The 16,223-nt window shown below is 37.6% G+C and overlaps 1 protein-coding gene across 1 annotated transcript in view; it reads left to right on the forward strand.

The window, feature by feature from the left end:
- The window catches only part of RNF217 (ring finger protein 217), a 113,577-nt gene that overhangs the window by 2,161 nt on the left and 95,193 nt on the right, over positions 1–16,223 (forward strand). The gene's annotated exons all lie outside the window — the stretch shown is intronic.

The raw sequence follows: 16,223 nt of genomic DNA on the forward strand, positions 1-16,223 counted from the left end.
ATGTGTCTGTTTGTCTTGCCAGACTGTACAGACAGAATCTTATAGTTTCTGTGTCTGGTGGTTTCAGGTTGAGCCCCTTTCCTTTAATAGTGTTTAGTAACATTTACTGTAGCGAACTACACAGGATTCCACACAGCACAGTGGGGTTCCTTTGTGTTTTGTGGCTAATCTATGCTTGTGTCTAGACGGAAAGTGTGCACTGTGCTCAACTGAAAATGCAAAGGGAAATCTAGACTGAACGGAATGTTACACAAACAGTAACTTGCCCAAGATGGTTGAGATTACCCCAATGCCTGTAAGAGACAATGATGTTTCTTTCATGCTTTATTCACAAACAGATACTTAAAACAGGAGGATGTTGGCTGCTCACTGTGGCTGCTTCTATGACATCACCATCAACCAGATACTAGTACCATCCACGTGCAAAGACGTGTGGTGGCATTCAGACATTTCCAATGTTAGGAGCCCTGCTCCAGTAAAGTCACTGTGAGAGCAGATGTGTATACAACAATACAAAGTAGCATATAATGAGATGTATACAGAGTATCAATACCAGGTAGTGCTTATTGTTAAACACTGGGTACAAATACATTGGGTTACTAGTTCAAGAGAGGTAGTCACTGTGGTTTGGGTGTTCTGCATTGCAGTTTGATTTCCGTGAGATGGCCCTTTCCCAAAGCAGTTTTTTGTTTGTTTGTTTCTTTACTTCTGTGAGTTAGTTTTATGAAGTCAATGTTTTGATCTCCTAGTGGAGAAGAAAGGGGAGTGGAAGGATGACAAGGTGAAGTATCATTGCAATACACAGCCACTAAAAACTCCTCTGAAGTGTCCTAGTATCTGAAGGTGGTCTGCAGCATTTATGTTTGTATATATGTCGCTGGCCTTCTTCCAAAGTATGTGGCAGAATTTTCAATAATGAAAAATATGTTTTATTTAAAATAATAAACAACAAAAAGATGAGTCATGCAGGCCAAGCATGCTTCCCACCTCAGGGTTTTTGTACTGGCTGCTGTGCCTGGAATCTCCCTGAGGCCATTCTTGTGGCAGGCTCTCCCCTCCCACTTCTCCCTTCCAGGTCTGTATGCAAATGTCACGCTTTTGGCCCTAACCAGCCACTCTTTTTAAAGGTGAGCCTCACCCCACATTCCTGTTCTCCTTTCCTGCTTTTTATTTTCTCCATAATGCTAGCATATTCTATCTTATACTTCTGTAATTAATTTCCATGAAGACAGGAGTTTCCGCACAATTTGTTCACTACTGGATCTTCAACATCTCGAGCACTGTCTGACATATGAACAGATGCTGAAGCAATAGTTAATGAATTTATGAAGAGCTGTGTGACAAAGAAAAGATGAGATGACCTCCAGAAACCACAGCTGGGAAGGGGTGTTCTGCTTGAGCACTAAATTCTCTCTGAGCTTCTTGATGTTTAAGGCAAAACAGACTTAATAGTTCTAACATAGAAGACAACAAAACTGATCGGTTTGCTAAGTTTGCTAGTAAACAGAGAACTAAAGAGTTTTTTTGACATACTTTTAGCTTATACAAAAATGGCATTTTTTTCAGTTTGATAAACTGATCTGGGTTAATTCTAAGGTCCCTTCTCTTCAAAGGAGCTGTGTTTCCATGTCACTTACCCTCTTGTGTCTCAGTTTCCTCATCAGCGTAGTGGAATTGCAGACCATAATCTGTAGTGACACTCCAGTTCTAAAGGAAAACAAAATCAATCCGCAGAGTTGTTTGGTTGCCTCACTGAATGAGATCAAAAGGGCATAGGGAGGGCTTTCTTACTTTATAAGGATTCTTGGGTTTGACAAAAGCAAATCTGTCAAACCTGACCTTGGCAGGGTTCTTAAGACCTTTTGAAATAAAATGATATATTTCAAATAAAAAGTTTTTAGTGACTTTTCACCATTTTTTGAGCCTGTGCCAAATAATGCATGATGTAATACAACTTGAGAAAATAAAGCAGAGTCCTTATTAGGCATTATATACAAGCGTTAAAAAAAAAAAAAAATGCATCCTACATGTGAGTTGGCCTGTTGCCTATTTAAATTGACATTCTCCTAAAAGGAGATGCTTCATTCTTTGAAAGAAGGATGAATGCGTCTGTGAAAGACACGAGTGCAGATTCTCAGATGAGCCTTACCTCCATGTGAGCCATAGACTGAATGTGTGGTAAAGGTCAGTGGATAGCTGTCGTCTTTATCTCAGCACAGACATGGCAAATTAGTCAATGACTTAAATACCCCCATAGTGTCATTTAAAAATAATAGCGTTATTTTTCAAAACATGATTCTCCATTTATTGCTGTTACTGTGGCTGTGGGTAATCTTTCTTAATAGAATGACTTTACAGTGCAGTAGGTTCCATCTAGTTTCCAATTGCCAATGGAGAAGGGCTGAACTGATAAGTTACAATCTTTGATTTTGCATAGGTGTTGACTTAGAGTCTCTAAAGCACCGTGGCAGAGATAGCGGGGTTATACTGGTTCATATTGCCCGGGTACAGTAAATTTTGGTACATAAAATTTAGAAGTACATTTCCCAGTGACCTATGTGTGCATGCATGACTGGCTTAAGGACAAAATCCCAGAGATGTCTGCAGTCTCCTACAGGTCACTGAGCCATGGAACTGTTGGCCTTCTCAGCTGGTTTGGCTTTTACCACATTTTCCTAGGAGGAAAGGGTCTTGCTTTCTTTGTTTCAGACAATGAAATGAAATGAAGAGGAATGAAATGATTTCATTTCAGAAATCCTCCACAGATCTCTTTCCTCTGTGATTTTGGTTTTAGACAGTAAAATCTGTTATAATATGAAATATTAATATTTAGCACTTCAGATAAAGACAGGAGAGAACTGGGCATGCCTGCTAAAGGTAACAGCTGTTGTAGCTTTCATCACTCTGCTTCAAAGTGTTGCAATTGGCAGATGCATAAGAGTTGGAATGTATACACCTGTCAAATGAGTATTAATAGAGACATGCAGCACATTTCTCCTACAGATTTTGAACAAAACAGCTGCTGGATGGTAATGGCCTAAAATGAGAGTCTACTGTAGTCATCCTGAATCAGTGACCTAGGGGTGAAGCTTATGTATCCTATTATTAAACTCTGAGTCATCCAGACCTTTATGGATAAAAGTGTAACCTACACTTTTTCCTTAAACCTTAAAGTAACCGGTATATTTTTAGAAACTATCACCTTTGGTATAGAGTTGGAATCTAGTCGTCTTCACACAGGTGAATTTATAGATCCTGTCATGCCAGGTGTGATTCTGGTAATTTTGAAAATGTAAAGAATAATATGAGACTAAAATCTGTTAAGTTACTCTACACATTTAAAAAGTGAAAATTAAGGCATGTGTAAGCTTATTCTTTTGTGTCCCAAATTTGTGTGTTTGTGTGCTCGCGTGTGTATATGGGGCGGGGGGGCGAGGTAACAATTACTTTCATACTTTACTGGCTCATGCCCTTATTTTCCTCTTTTGTCTCTTTAATAATACATGTTTAGTTATATCTTTATTTATCTTTAACAGTTGCTTTCTTTCATGCATCTTATTGTTCAAATCTGATTTTCACTGGCATTGGACTTCTGTGGAGGAAACCCCTGCTGAAGGCTGAGCTCTGGGCCAGCAGGACCCGGTCTGGGGCTGCCTGGGTGTCGCTTGCCTCTCCCAGCTGTCTGGAGATGAGGTGACACAGAGCCTGCATTGTGCTCCACTGCCTGAGAGATCTCAAATAACGAAACGAGTACTACTTTCCTAAGGTGGCAACTCAAACCTGGAGAGTGGTGATTTTTTTTCTCCTAGAGTAGAGCTCAGATTTTATACTTAAAGGCTCTTCCTTACTTCTTATGTGAGAGACAGAAGAAGGAGAATATTTTCATTGAGAGTTTGTGATGGGCACTGTGGACATACCTGAGTGGTAATTCTTGTAATTAACTTACTCATTTATTAGTGTACCATTTACGCAGTTAATAAACATTTAGTGGGTACCTGTATGCCAAATACCATGAGATACGCTAAAAATGTACTTAATGCTCTCAAAGCAGCCATCTCAGAGCCCTGTTCGTAGTATTCCTTCTCAGCTACATCTTAAATAAGTGGTGTAAATAAGTTTTCCTCTAAGTTCTCAGACATCTGTAGGTCTCTTTTCTGCTTCCTTTCTAGGGAGACTTTATTAAACTAGTTCTGGATTACCAGCTAACCTTTTAGCAAGCGCATTACAATTCCTCCTGTTATGTTTAATCTAAAGTGATAAAGTCATCCATTCCATATTTCTCTCTACACATACTTCTTAGAGCTCTTTCTAATTTTTGGAAGTAGAATATGAGTGAACATCTTGCTCCTTTCAAAATATTTATTACCTTCACTTAAAAGGAAACATACTTTTCCCCTGATCAGTGTGGCTCAGTTGGTTAAGCATCAACCTGCGAAGTGAAAGGGCACTCTGGTCAGGGCACGTGCGTGGGCTGGGTGTACAAGAGGCAGCTGGTTGATGTGTCTCTCTCACATTGATGTTGCTCTCCATCTCTTTCCCCCTCCTTTTCCCTCTCTCCAAGAAAAAATAAATAAAATCTTTAAAAAACACAAAATTTTGCTAAGTTTATTTTGGATAATTCATGACAATATGACGTATCTTTAACGTTACAATGTTTTTAAAAAGTTGTTTATTTTGTCCAAAATTACTTTGTCAGAAAAGTTTCATATGATAAACTAAATGAACTTTCCAATCCAGTTCTGTCTTAAAATAAACATTCAGTGTTTACGGGAAAAATAATTCCTAGACTATAGCATTCTTTTTCAACTTTACCAGTGCTATGTGCTCCATCAGTTTCGGTGTAATTAATACTTGAGTTTTGAAGTTTCCACAAATAATAAGAACAAGCCTTTGTTAAGTGTCTGTTTTCTATACATTTTAATATATATTTTATTTTCAAATTTTAATTCACTTACATATTAAATACTTGTTACATACAGGCACTGTTGTAGATATCAGAGATACAGAAAACAAAAACAGATGAAGCCCCTGCCTTCATAGAAGTATAGATACTTCATGGAGTATCTATATTAGGTTGGGGGAGGGGGAGACAGACAATAACATAAGTATATTAGGAGATAATAAGGGCTATAGAGAAAAAGGAACAAGGGAAGGGTGATAAGAAAATTGGGGAGTTCTTTATGTATTTAATGTTTTGGGGGGAGTTGTCTGAGAGAGTTTGTTTTACAAGGTGACTTTTGAGCAGAGTCTTCATGATGATAGTGATGGAGCAAACCATGAGGACATCTAAGGGAATAGCAAGTATAAAGTTCCGGAGAGAGGAACATGCTTGGGGGTATTCCAGGAATGGCAGAGATCCACGTGGCCAAAGCACAGGGAATGAGGTTAGGAGCAATAGGAAGAAAACAACAGGAGGAGTGGGGAAGGCTGGTTGGATAGGGTTTTTAAGGCCATGGAGAATTTGCGTTTTCTCTGAGATGGGAAGCTAAGCTGTAACAAAGTTTCAAGCTAACCAGGTATGACTTATCCTTTAAAATAGATTACCCTGGCTCTTGTGGAGGACATACTGTTATACGAGTCAAGAATGTCCAAAAAGACATCAGTTTAGAGGGCTACGGCAATAACCCAGAGGAGAGGAGATATAGTTTAGACCACGGTGATAGAGATGAATATGGTTTGAAGTGGTTGAATTTTGAATATATCCTGAAGTGAGAGCTAACAGAACTTACTGATGAGAAAGTCAGGAATGACTCAGCTCTTGAGCCCAAACAATTAGAAGAATGGTGTTGCCCTTTCATAAGATGAGAAATACTGTAGGAAGACTAGATTTAGGGAGAATTGTACTAAGTTTGAAAAGCTATTTAGACATTTATGCAGGGATGTTGACTAGGCATTTGGTGTCTGGCATTTGAAAGAGAGAGCTGAACAGAAGGTATGAATTTGAACTTTTTGGACGTGTAGGTGATATTTAAAGCCGTGGGACCAGATGAGGTCATCTGGGGCGTGATAGTAGATAGAGGGGGATTGAGGATTGAGTCAGAGCACACCAAGTGTTTACATATATGGAACCTGGGGCATAGAAAAGGGCCAGCGAGGAGTCTGAAAGGGAGTGGGCCAGTTGGGCATGTAGAGAACCAAGGTAGAGTGGTTACCCAGAAACCAAACACACAGTGTTTTAAAAGGGAAGAAGTGGCCCTGGCTCGTGTGACTCAGTGGATTGAATGGCCTGCGAAATGAAAAGTCATCAGTTCAATTCCCAGTCACTGCACGTGTCTGGGTTGCTGGCCAAGTCCCTAGCTGGGGGCATGCGAGAGGCAATCAATCGATGTTTTTCTTACACAATGATGTTTCTCTCCCTCTCTTTCTCCCTCCCTTCCCTTCTCTCTAAAAATAAATAAATAAAATCTTGAAAGATATTTTAAAAAAATCAAAAAGGAAGAAGTAATCATTTTTGTCTGATGCTTCAGAGAGTTTCAGCAGGATAAGGATTGAAATTTACCATTGGATTTCCCAACAAAGGGATTGTTTGTAACCATGATCAATGCTGTTTTCATTGGCAGTGGTGGCATTGGCTTTCTGATAAGAGTGGCTTCAAGAAAACAAGAACAGCTTCATTTATGTACTCTAATAGGTAGTAGAGTGCTATATGAGGAAACTCAAGGTTAGAGAATAAATAACTTGCCCTATGCCACCTAACTAGAAAATGGCAAAGGTAGTATTTCAATTCAAGCCCACTTGGCTCTAAAATCCATGACCTTTTTACAGACTTTAAATTTGTTATTATTCAAAAGTAGGTTTACATTTGTCCATATGGAAAAATAATACAATAATTAATAAATAATAATGCAAGAATGAACTGTGCTTTGCATATTCACAACTGTAAACCTACTTTTGCCACACCCTATATTTATAAGTTAAATATATTTATTTTATTTTTCCTTTAAGTTTATATGTGTTGTACCAAATCATGAGTCTTCCAGTCCAAGAAGCAGCCTAATTACATTTTTAAAAATATTTATTTATTTATTTTTAGAGAGAGGGGGAGGGAGAAAGAGAAACATCAATGTGTGGTTGCCTCTTGTGCACCCCCTACTGGGGACCTGGCCTGCAAGCCAGGCATGTGCTCTGACTGGGAATAGAACCAGCGACCCTTTGGTTCTCAGGCTGGCACTCAGTCCACTAAGCCACCCCCAGCCAGGGTGAATTACCTGTTTTGAGGAAGTGGAAGTCTCTTGCCCAAATTTATAACCAGAGAAAGATTTCTACCAAACTCAGCCTCATCTTCATGTAAGGAAATCAAGAGGAATTGAGTTTAGAAAATCTGTGATTTGACTTGCTGTTAAGTTTTAATGGCAACGTACTCTCCTGTGTTCTTAATTCTCTGGCCATTCCTTTTGTTTCCATTTGAGCTTTCTTATTTCACCATCTCTTAACGCTGGTGTCTGCATGGTCTTAACCCCTCTCTCTTCTCACATCTCATCCACTCCCATGGTTTCAAGTAACACCTATATGCCCTTGACTTCCAAATCTTTATCGCTATCCCAGATCACTCTTCTCACCTTCAGTACCATATAGCTAGCTCTCTCCTGGACATTTCCCACCCAGACACCTTTAACTTCTCAAAATAAAGTCTCCCTTTCCTCCTCTTCCTTCCCATACCCCAAAGACATTGCTCTTCCTTTGCTGTTCCTTTTGTTCAGTTATACCCAGGCTGGAAACATGGCAGTCATCACTGAGTTCTTCCTCTTTCTCACCTCCCCCTTCTGATTAATCACCAAGTTCTTCCAATTCTAAAAATATTTCTATCTACTCTACATTGCTCCCCCTCTACCGGCACTTATTTCCCTTGCCCAGGCTACCACCATTTCTCTCCTGGATTTCAGCCACAGCTTCTTCATCGTGCCACTGCTTCGGTCTTGGCCATTTCCAATACATTCCCCACACTCCAGCCACAGGGTTCTTCCTAAGATGCAAGACTGGTCTTGGGACTCCCCTTCCTGAGCTTTTGATGTGCACTTCTTGCTTTTAGAATAGAATCTAAACATGGGTTGCACATGCCTGAGCCACCTGACTCCTCTTCACCACTCCTAACTTTCTCAGTAAGTTTCCCGCTAACCCTATAGGCCCATTAAACTTCTCTTTGTTCCTTGAGCACACTATGACTCTCTTAATTATGAGCTTTTGATTCAGTGAGTGACATGAGATTTTTTTCATAGAGGATCCATTTTTTTTTTCTTGCCCTCCAACTCTGGTTTACCTCTTTCACACTTACTCATTCTTCCAGTCTCAGCTTTAACATTTCTGCCTTTGAGAATTCTTCCTGACCCCCTATATCAGCATTAAGCATCCTTCCTATAATCTTTGACAACTCTTTGTACTCACTGTAAGATTCTTCTTATTTCACTATATTTAAATTGCCTATTTTCCACTCTGTGCTCCCCCCCCCTTTTTTTTTTTTTTTGCTGATTAATTTTTTTAGCTCTTGGCATGTTGTAGACATAAAATGAGTACTTGTATAGCAAGCTTACTTATATAGACCATAAGCCAGAGGCTGGTGATGTCAATGTATAAATTATCAAAATAGCCAAAATGATATTTAAAATGAAAATCTCTTTTCTCCACAACCTCTCCAATACCTGTTATTACTTGTCTTGTTCATAATAGCCATTCTAACAAGTGTGAGGTAATATCTCACTGTAGTTTTCATTTGCAGTTCCCTGATAACTAGTGAAGTTGAACATCCTTTCATATACCTATTGACCGTCATTCACTGCTGGTAGGATTGCAGACTGGTACAGCCACTGGAAAACAGTTGGGCAGTTCCTCAAAAAATTAAGAATGCAGTTACTGATGACCCAGCAATCCCTTTCCTGGGTATCTACCCGAGAAACTTGAAAACATTTATTTGCTAAGATATACGCATCCCTGTGTTCACTGCAGCATTATTCACAGTGGACAAAACATGGAAACAACCAAAGTGTCCCTCAGTATGTGACTGGATAAAGGTGTGATACACACATACAATGGAATACTACTCAGCCATAAGAAAAGATGAAATACTGCCATTTGTGACAACACGAATGGACCTTGAAAATATGCTAAGGGAAATAAGTTAGAAAAACCTAAGAACCATATGATTTCACTCCTGTGGGATATAAAACTGAAACTCATAGACATAGGCAACAGCATGATAGTTGCCAGAGGAAAAGGGGTGGGGGTTAGGGGAGTAAAGGGAACCAAATATATGGTGACTGAAGAGGATTTGACTTTGCATGGTCGGCACACAATGCAATATACAGGTCACGTGTCATAGAAATGGGCACTTGAAAACTATATGATCCTATTAACCAATGCCACCCAATAAATTTAAAAAGATAATTAAAAAAATGAAAATCCCAACATTTCATTATCTTGCTTAAAAACCTGTAAGACCTCCTCGTTGCTCTCATAAAGACTGTATGAACCTTTCATAAAGGTTTATAACACTGCTGGTGAGATTTGACCTTAGCCTCCCTTCTGGTCCCTGCTGTTCAGGCTTTTAGAGTCCTTTTACTCTGCTGACTTTGTATTTCATCCCCTTTTGCCATTATATGTGTGTGTGATGATATGATGTTTGGTCAGGTAACTGCTCCCCGGCCCCACCTATTCTTTGAGCTGCTTTTGAACCAGCACTCAGCACAGCGGCCCAGAATAGAGTTAGGTTGTCCAATAGGTATTTCTTAAGAGATTGAGGGAATGACTGAAAGTAAATTATAATACGTTTAGGTTAGTAAAAAAAAAAAAAAAAAAAAATTAAGATAGATACATGAACCTGACTTTTTTTTTCCCACCACATATTTAAACATTTAATGCAATGGAGCGCCATGGCCTGAATCCGTGTGCTGGCATCCCTTCTATAACTGAGGTGCTTCTTTGGTTATAAAACCTATTCTGCTTACTATGTCTCCTGCTTAACAAATTCCTTCAGAACCTAGGGGTGTAATACAGCCATTTTATTTTGAATGCGACATGTGGGTCAGGAATTTGGGAAGGGCTCGGCTGGTCAGTTCACACTTGGGCTTTCTCACGGGCTTTTGGTCAGATGTCAGCTTGCTCACTTGGATGTTGTGGGGATGTTCAGCTGCCGCTGTCTCAGAAGTGCGTGCATGTGGCTTAGCCAGTGTGGCAGTCACAGATCAGGGAACTTCTTAGGTGAATGCTGGCTGCCCCCAGGGCTAGAGTCTCAAGTGACCCAGGTGTAAGCTGCATCATCTTTTCTATGCTAACTCTGGAAGTTACTTATCATCATTTGAGCAAAAGCAGTCACAAGCTGCCTAGATTCAAGAGGAAGGGATTTAGACGCCAGCTTTTTATATGTAGGTGTCAAAGAATTGGGAGCCATGTTTTTAAACTATCACACTATTTCACACAAAAATCAGGTCCTGGCTGGTGTGGCTCAGTGGATTGAGTGCCGGCCTGCAAACCAAAGGGTCACTGGTTCGATTCCCAGTCAGGGCACATGCCTGGGTTGCAGGCCAGGTCCCCAGTGCGGGGGCGCACAAGAGGCAACCACACATTGATGTTTCTCTCCCTCTCTTTCTCCTTCCCTTCCCCTCTCTGTATAAATAAATAAATAAATAAAATCTTTTTTAAAAAATTCAGGAATGGTATGAATTTAGGTAGTAAAAGCTTCTGAGCCTCAATTTTAATGTGTTTTTTAAAAATAATATTTCATGTCTTGTCAACTCATTTCATAATTTTGATTAATATACATTGATGATGTTCTTTTGTGCTCTATCCTTGAATAATTTGATAATAAAGCTTCACTTAATTTTAAGCCAAGCTTACATAAAATTCATTCTCTTTTAAAATGAAATATTTTAGATGACTTCATTACAACTGAAATATTGCAAGATCAGTTTCAGCTTCTAATTCTTCTAATTAGTAACACCACTTAATTTTCTTTCTATTCTCAAAATTTTATCATCAACAGTGGTTAAAACATTATTCGAAAACTTGAGTATCTTCTGAATCAAAAGAGTTGATATAACATTTTTTGTAGTCCAGGCATATTCTATACAGAAATAATATTACATTTACTAACACCTTAGAATTACCTACCCTACGTAATCTTTGTTAAATTGTCCTACCATTGTATTTTTAGTGTCCATGGCTTTTTAGTTTAATTGGGTGATTTTATCATAGGATTAATGTCCTCTCACATAGATAACCATTTAAATTTCTAGAAGCATAACCACCAAAATGTCTTGATTGAGGTCTGTGCACTTTGAAACAGGCAGGTGTGTTGCTTTTACGGTGTGTTCCCCTCCTTCCTCAGCTCAGGTAACTAAATTCTGGGCTTATTCATTCATGTGAATGACTAATCCCTTTTTAAAGCTTCTTAAGCTATTTGCCTCAATAACATTCTCTACTGTAAGTTCAGAGGCTAATTATAGGCTACCTAGCAAATTACTTCCTTTTTTGTGGCGTTGACTCCTGCCTTGTTTTGTCACATGTTACAGGCCATACTTGGATTCCTGAAGCTCATTAGCCCTGAGTTGTACAGTGCAGGTTAAGTCACTACAGCTTTTTCCTCTGGTTGCTTAACAATTTAAAACAGCAAGTAAAATAAAGCAGTTGTTCGTTATATTTCACTAGAGTTTTGTTTCCTTTGATAATGCCATTTTTCTAATGTTTACAGTTTAGTTCATTATTAGCTTACGTCTAAGTAGAATGAATGGTTGGGTCAAATCAGAATTGACTTTGATATGGCCTGCTCTTAGTGTACCCTTTTTATGTGGACATAGGACCTCAGTGGGGAAAATGAATTCTTTTCATTAAGCCTGTAGTACCTAGGGTTTTTTTTTTTTATGGTACTCTTTTTCTTCTTCAAGATTGTGAAACATTTTGAAAATAATAAGCTCCTAAAAATAAATAAATTTTTTGTATGTGCAATGTATTGGTACTTTATATCAAAATTGTATGTGTTTGTATGTGTGTATTAAGATGTTAAGGTTTTTTATCTGATTATCACAAGAGAATTATTTGCTCATCTCAATTTGTAAAAATCTAAGTGTAGACATCTCCAGGTAAATTTATAGATTTCAGATATAGTTTGAATCAAACAAAAATAAGAATTTCTTGAGTTTACCTCTTTTTGTTGTTAATTTTTAATGTCACTTTGAGCCATTGAGGCTTCACCCTGAAGAAAAAAGAAGCACTTAGAAGGCCTGCTTGGAAAGAAAATACATGAAATGATAGTAACTTTTCCCCAATACTTGACTTCTCTTTTAGTTTTCAAGATTTCTGAAAAATACTTTTTGTCCAGATATGCTTTTCTCTTTAAAAATCACTACAAATTTTAAAAACTAGGAAACAGTTTTCTTTTTTTCATGCTTAAGAATCACCCTAATGAATTGCTTCAGTTTTTAGCCCATTTATTTAAAAATTTAGCACTTTCTGATTAGCTGAAAAACTAGTTGATTGACATTTGGGAAGATGTAAATTTACTAGCTGAATTTCATTAATAGTCTTTAAATAATTGGTAGATGAAACAAAAAAGTAAACATAATGATTTAGTAAGCACAGGCAACAATGTCCCTTTTTGCAGCTGGTCTCTGTGAGTTGTTTTTTGTTTTGACAGTCATTGAAACAATGTATCAAAATAAATTGGACATAAAGCTTAGACACCCAGTATCACTGAATGCTGAAAGATTTTTTTTTAAATAAGGAAGCCAGTTACATCTCATTGATTTCACAATTATAAGATGTTTTATATTATTAATAAAATTAAATTAAAATTAAGATGCTAAATATTTACAGAAACTTTTGGATTATTTTGTTATATTTTTTTGGTTTCTTGTAATTTAGATGGACAGAACCCTGTTGGTCTGTTTGCTAATGAGGTCAAGGTCAGCCGTCAGTCTTCCCAAAGGCTGTTTAGTGACATTCTGATGTGTGGACATAAACTACCCTTAACACTACACAGTCATATCATAAAGTGTCTGCTTCTGATCATAAGACTGTAGCTGAGACAAGATGGAAGGATTATTATTAATCTAATCAACATTTAGGGGAAAACAAAGCACACGGTTCAATATATAATTAGTTGCGTTGCAGAGATTTCCGCATAGAGGAATCTTTTTCACTGGCCAAGACTTTTCTTTTTTTTTTTCCCCCCTTTGGTCAAGCCATAGAATATCTGTTTCTATTGCAGTAATAAATCTTCATGTAAAATCATTAATAAGTTCCACAACTTTAAGAGAAACAACTTAAAAATGCAGCCAGTTTTAACATAGGCTAATTGACACAAACAAAAGTTAAGTTCTTATGGCATCTCATCAAGGTTATAATGAAATGTTATTCGAGGACCTGCTCTATTCAGTTGGTTTAAGAGAATCAAAGGAGTGGGGAGCTCGAGTATTCTGATTCTGTTGTAAACATTTACTTATACTACGCTAGAATAAGTAAATGTTTATAAGCACAGAACATTTTCTTAGCACTCTGCTAATCACTGTGAGAAGAGACAATTTCTAAACTTTTAGCAAGTTTAGAAATTCAGTAGTTGAAAAGTAAGCTCTCTAGGCAAAGATTAGGAAATGTTTATGACTGAATTATGTGATGCTGATTGTTGATTTAAGTGGTTGTAAGAAGAGAAAGCTGTATTTATGGGAATAGAAAAATTTGGAACCGGTTATTGTCTAAAAAATGGTTGTTGATACATCAGGAAAGCAAAATAAGGGAGTTGGGGTGGTAGGGTGTCTCCCCAAGTGAGGTGGGGTGAGCAAGCTCATATACACACTCAAAAACACATTTATAGAAATAAAGTGAGGATATGCAGGTGACCATGAATAGAGAGTGGCTCAGGTGGACAGTATGGCAAATAAAGGTGGAGAGGTGACAGCTACATGGTCAGTGGAACAAAGACTTCAGCACAGAGCAAAGTCCCGAAAGCCGGGCCCACAGGTGTGCTATGTTTCAAGAACAGGGAGTAAAGAGACACCTCGTTAGAGGTGGCTCGCAGAAGTACATTTTGGTTAGATCATTTAGAGCTGTGCTGCCCCTTTAGAGAATTGATACTTTATTCCAACTGTGATGAGACATCATTAGCAAGTTTCACAGAGTTGTGAAATGATAATCGATGCTTTAAAAAGATTCTGGATTCAGCATGGAGAATAAACTGAGTTTGACTGCAAGAATAGAGGCAGGAAAATGGATTAGACTGCAGTTACAGTACAGGTGTCCCTCGGTATTCGGAAGTTTTCTTTATGCCACTTTGTTTTTACATAAGACCTACGTTAGTACTGTTCTTGCTAATGGAAAGAAATTAAAGAGGATCTTTGCTTTTAAGGGAAAAAAAGGCTAAAAGCAAAAATATCGTTTAGCGTTTGTTTGGTGGCGAGCTGTTACAAAGGCAGGAGTGCACCAGGATGCAGTGAGAGTGGCCCCACCAAGCTCCTTCCTGGGAAACTGTACTCAGCATCTCAGCATCAGGCTGCTGTACCTTTGAACTGTGTGAGCATCTTCGCTTTATCTCGGTTTATTTTGTGCATTCGTTAACAAGATGTGTCGTAAGGTAATTGCTTCTCACTTTACACCATTTCAACATCTGAAAGTTTTCATAGAATCGCTCTCCTTTGGACAGAGGGGTAAATCTGTAGTCCTAAGAGAGATGACCGTGGTTTGCACTAGTCTGCAAGCAGTGATGGTTATGTCTTCCATTCCATCACTTACTGGGGCTTGAGTTTTAAAAATGTCTTGGGATAGCATTGCCTTTGGTACAGCAGAATATCATGCCAGTTCTTGCAGCCTTTTCTGCTCAAAGGCCACAGAGTTATAAAACTTCAATGGCAGTCTTTATTTTTCAAGCAGCATGAGATGAACCTTTATTCAACTTGATTCTGGCTCATCTTTTACCTGTCTGGGATGATTTTGTTTGGTTGGTTTTAATTGTTTGGTTCCAGAGATACCACCAAAAATATGAAAACATCTTTTGAATAGGTGTCCATAGTTGCTATTTTACTGATTGTCAGAATCTCAATTCATTCAAGAAGTTGACCAACTCTCTCCTACCTAATTTTTTTTTGCAATTTGCTATTTTTAATTCTTTCCTCAATTTCTGCTCAACAGTTTTGCTTTCATCATTATTTAAAACAAGGCTGCTGTACCTTTGAACTGTTATCCATTCCCACAGATAACATAGGTCTTACTGGTTAACCTTCAGTCCTGAGAGAAAGTTACTAGAAATTTTTGGTAATTCTACTCAGTTTTTGCCCTTACTTTTTAAAATTGTTTTTGATGATTGTCATTTGTTTCCTCGCTTAATTCCTGTCTATTTATACACATTTATCTCCTACTTCTAATTCTTGTTTTTGTACCAGTGTTCTCTTTGGTGTCAGTTCTACTTCCTCTACCTTTAATGGGAAAGGCCCTGAGGTCATGGCTTACCCATACAATAGCTGTTTTATTTTGATTGTGGCTGTCCTTTTTTTTTTTTTTTTTTTTTTAAGTAAGGGTACACTGACAAAGTAACTACACCAACAAAAATTTACTTCGTAGATTTTAAGATGAGTAGCTAAGTTCCCTGCCCCTGAAGACTTTCTTTTGTTTATTTTAGAGTCCCGAAGTGTTTTCCCTAATTATAGTCTACTATTGGTCATAAAACTGAGTAATATTTCTGATGGAGGTAATAAAATGTTATTTTTTTTAATTATGAGAAAATCTCAAGTATTTACCTTTAAAACAGTTTTGTGCCATGTGTGGATTGTCTCACCGTAAAATGTCACTGGATAAAAGTAATTTGAGGAACAGTAGTGTTAATAAATTTAACATATTTTAAAATTAAAAAGTGTGATTAAAATTAAAGAGATACTACAGGGGCTAGGCAGTATCTAGGAGTATTTTAATGTTTTATAAAACAATTTAAGAAACAGTAAAGTCATTTAAAAACTGGACTTTATGTTTCATATATACGATGTTCATTAATTTTGTAATATCACATTTTAACTCTTTGCAAGGAATTTAACTCTTTTTATTTTCCTTATTTTACTATTCCTGTCAAGGACAGCTCATTTCAAAGTGAATTCATTGTTTTTCCTCTAGAAGCATGAATGAGATTTAATTTTTGAATCTCAGCACTTTAACATTTTTCCTCAGAGGTAACATTTTATTGAAAAATAAAAGCTAGTTCATAATGTAATACAAGATATTTTTCATTGTTTCTTACTTTATAGATACTCTGATAT

The sequence above is a fragment of the Pteronotus mesoamericanus genome, unplaced genomic scaffold, assembly GCF_021234165.1.
Source record: "Pteronotus mesoamericanus isolate MK-2021 breed Mesoamerican mustached bat unplaced genomic scaffold, CSHL_Meso_final contig_20, whole genome shotgun sequence".
Lineage (NCBI taxonomy): Eukaryota > Metazoa > Chordata > Mammalia > Chiroptera > Mormoopidae > Pteronotus > Pteronotus mesoamericanus.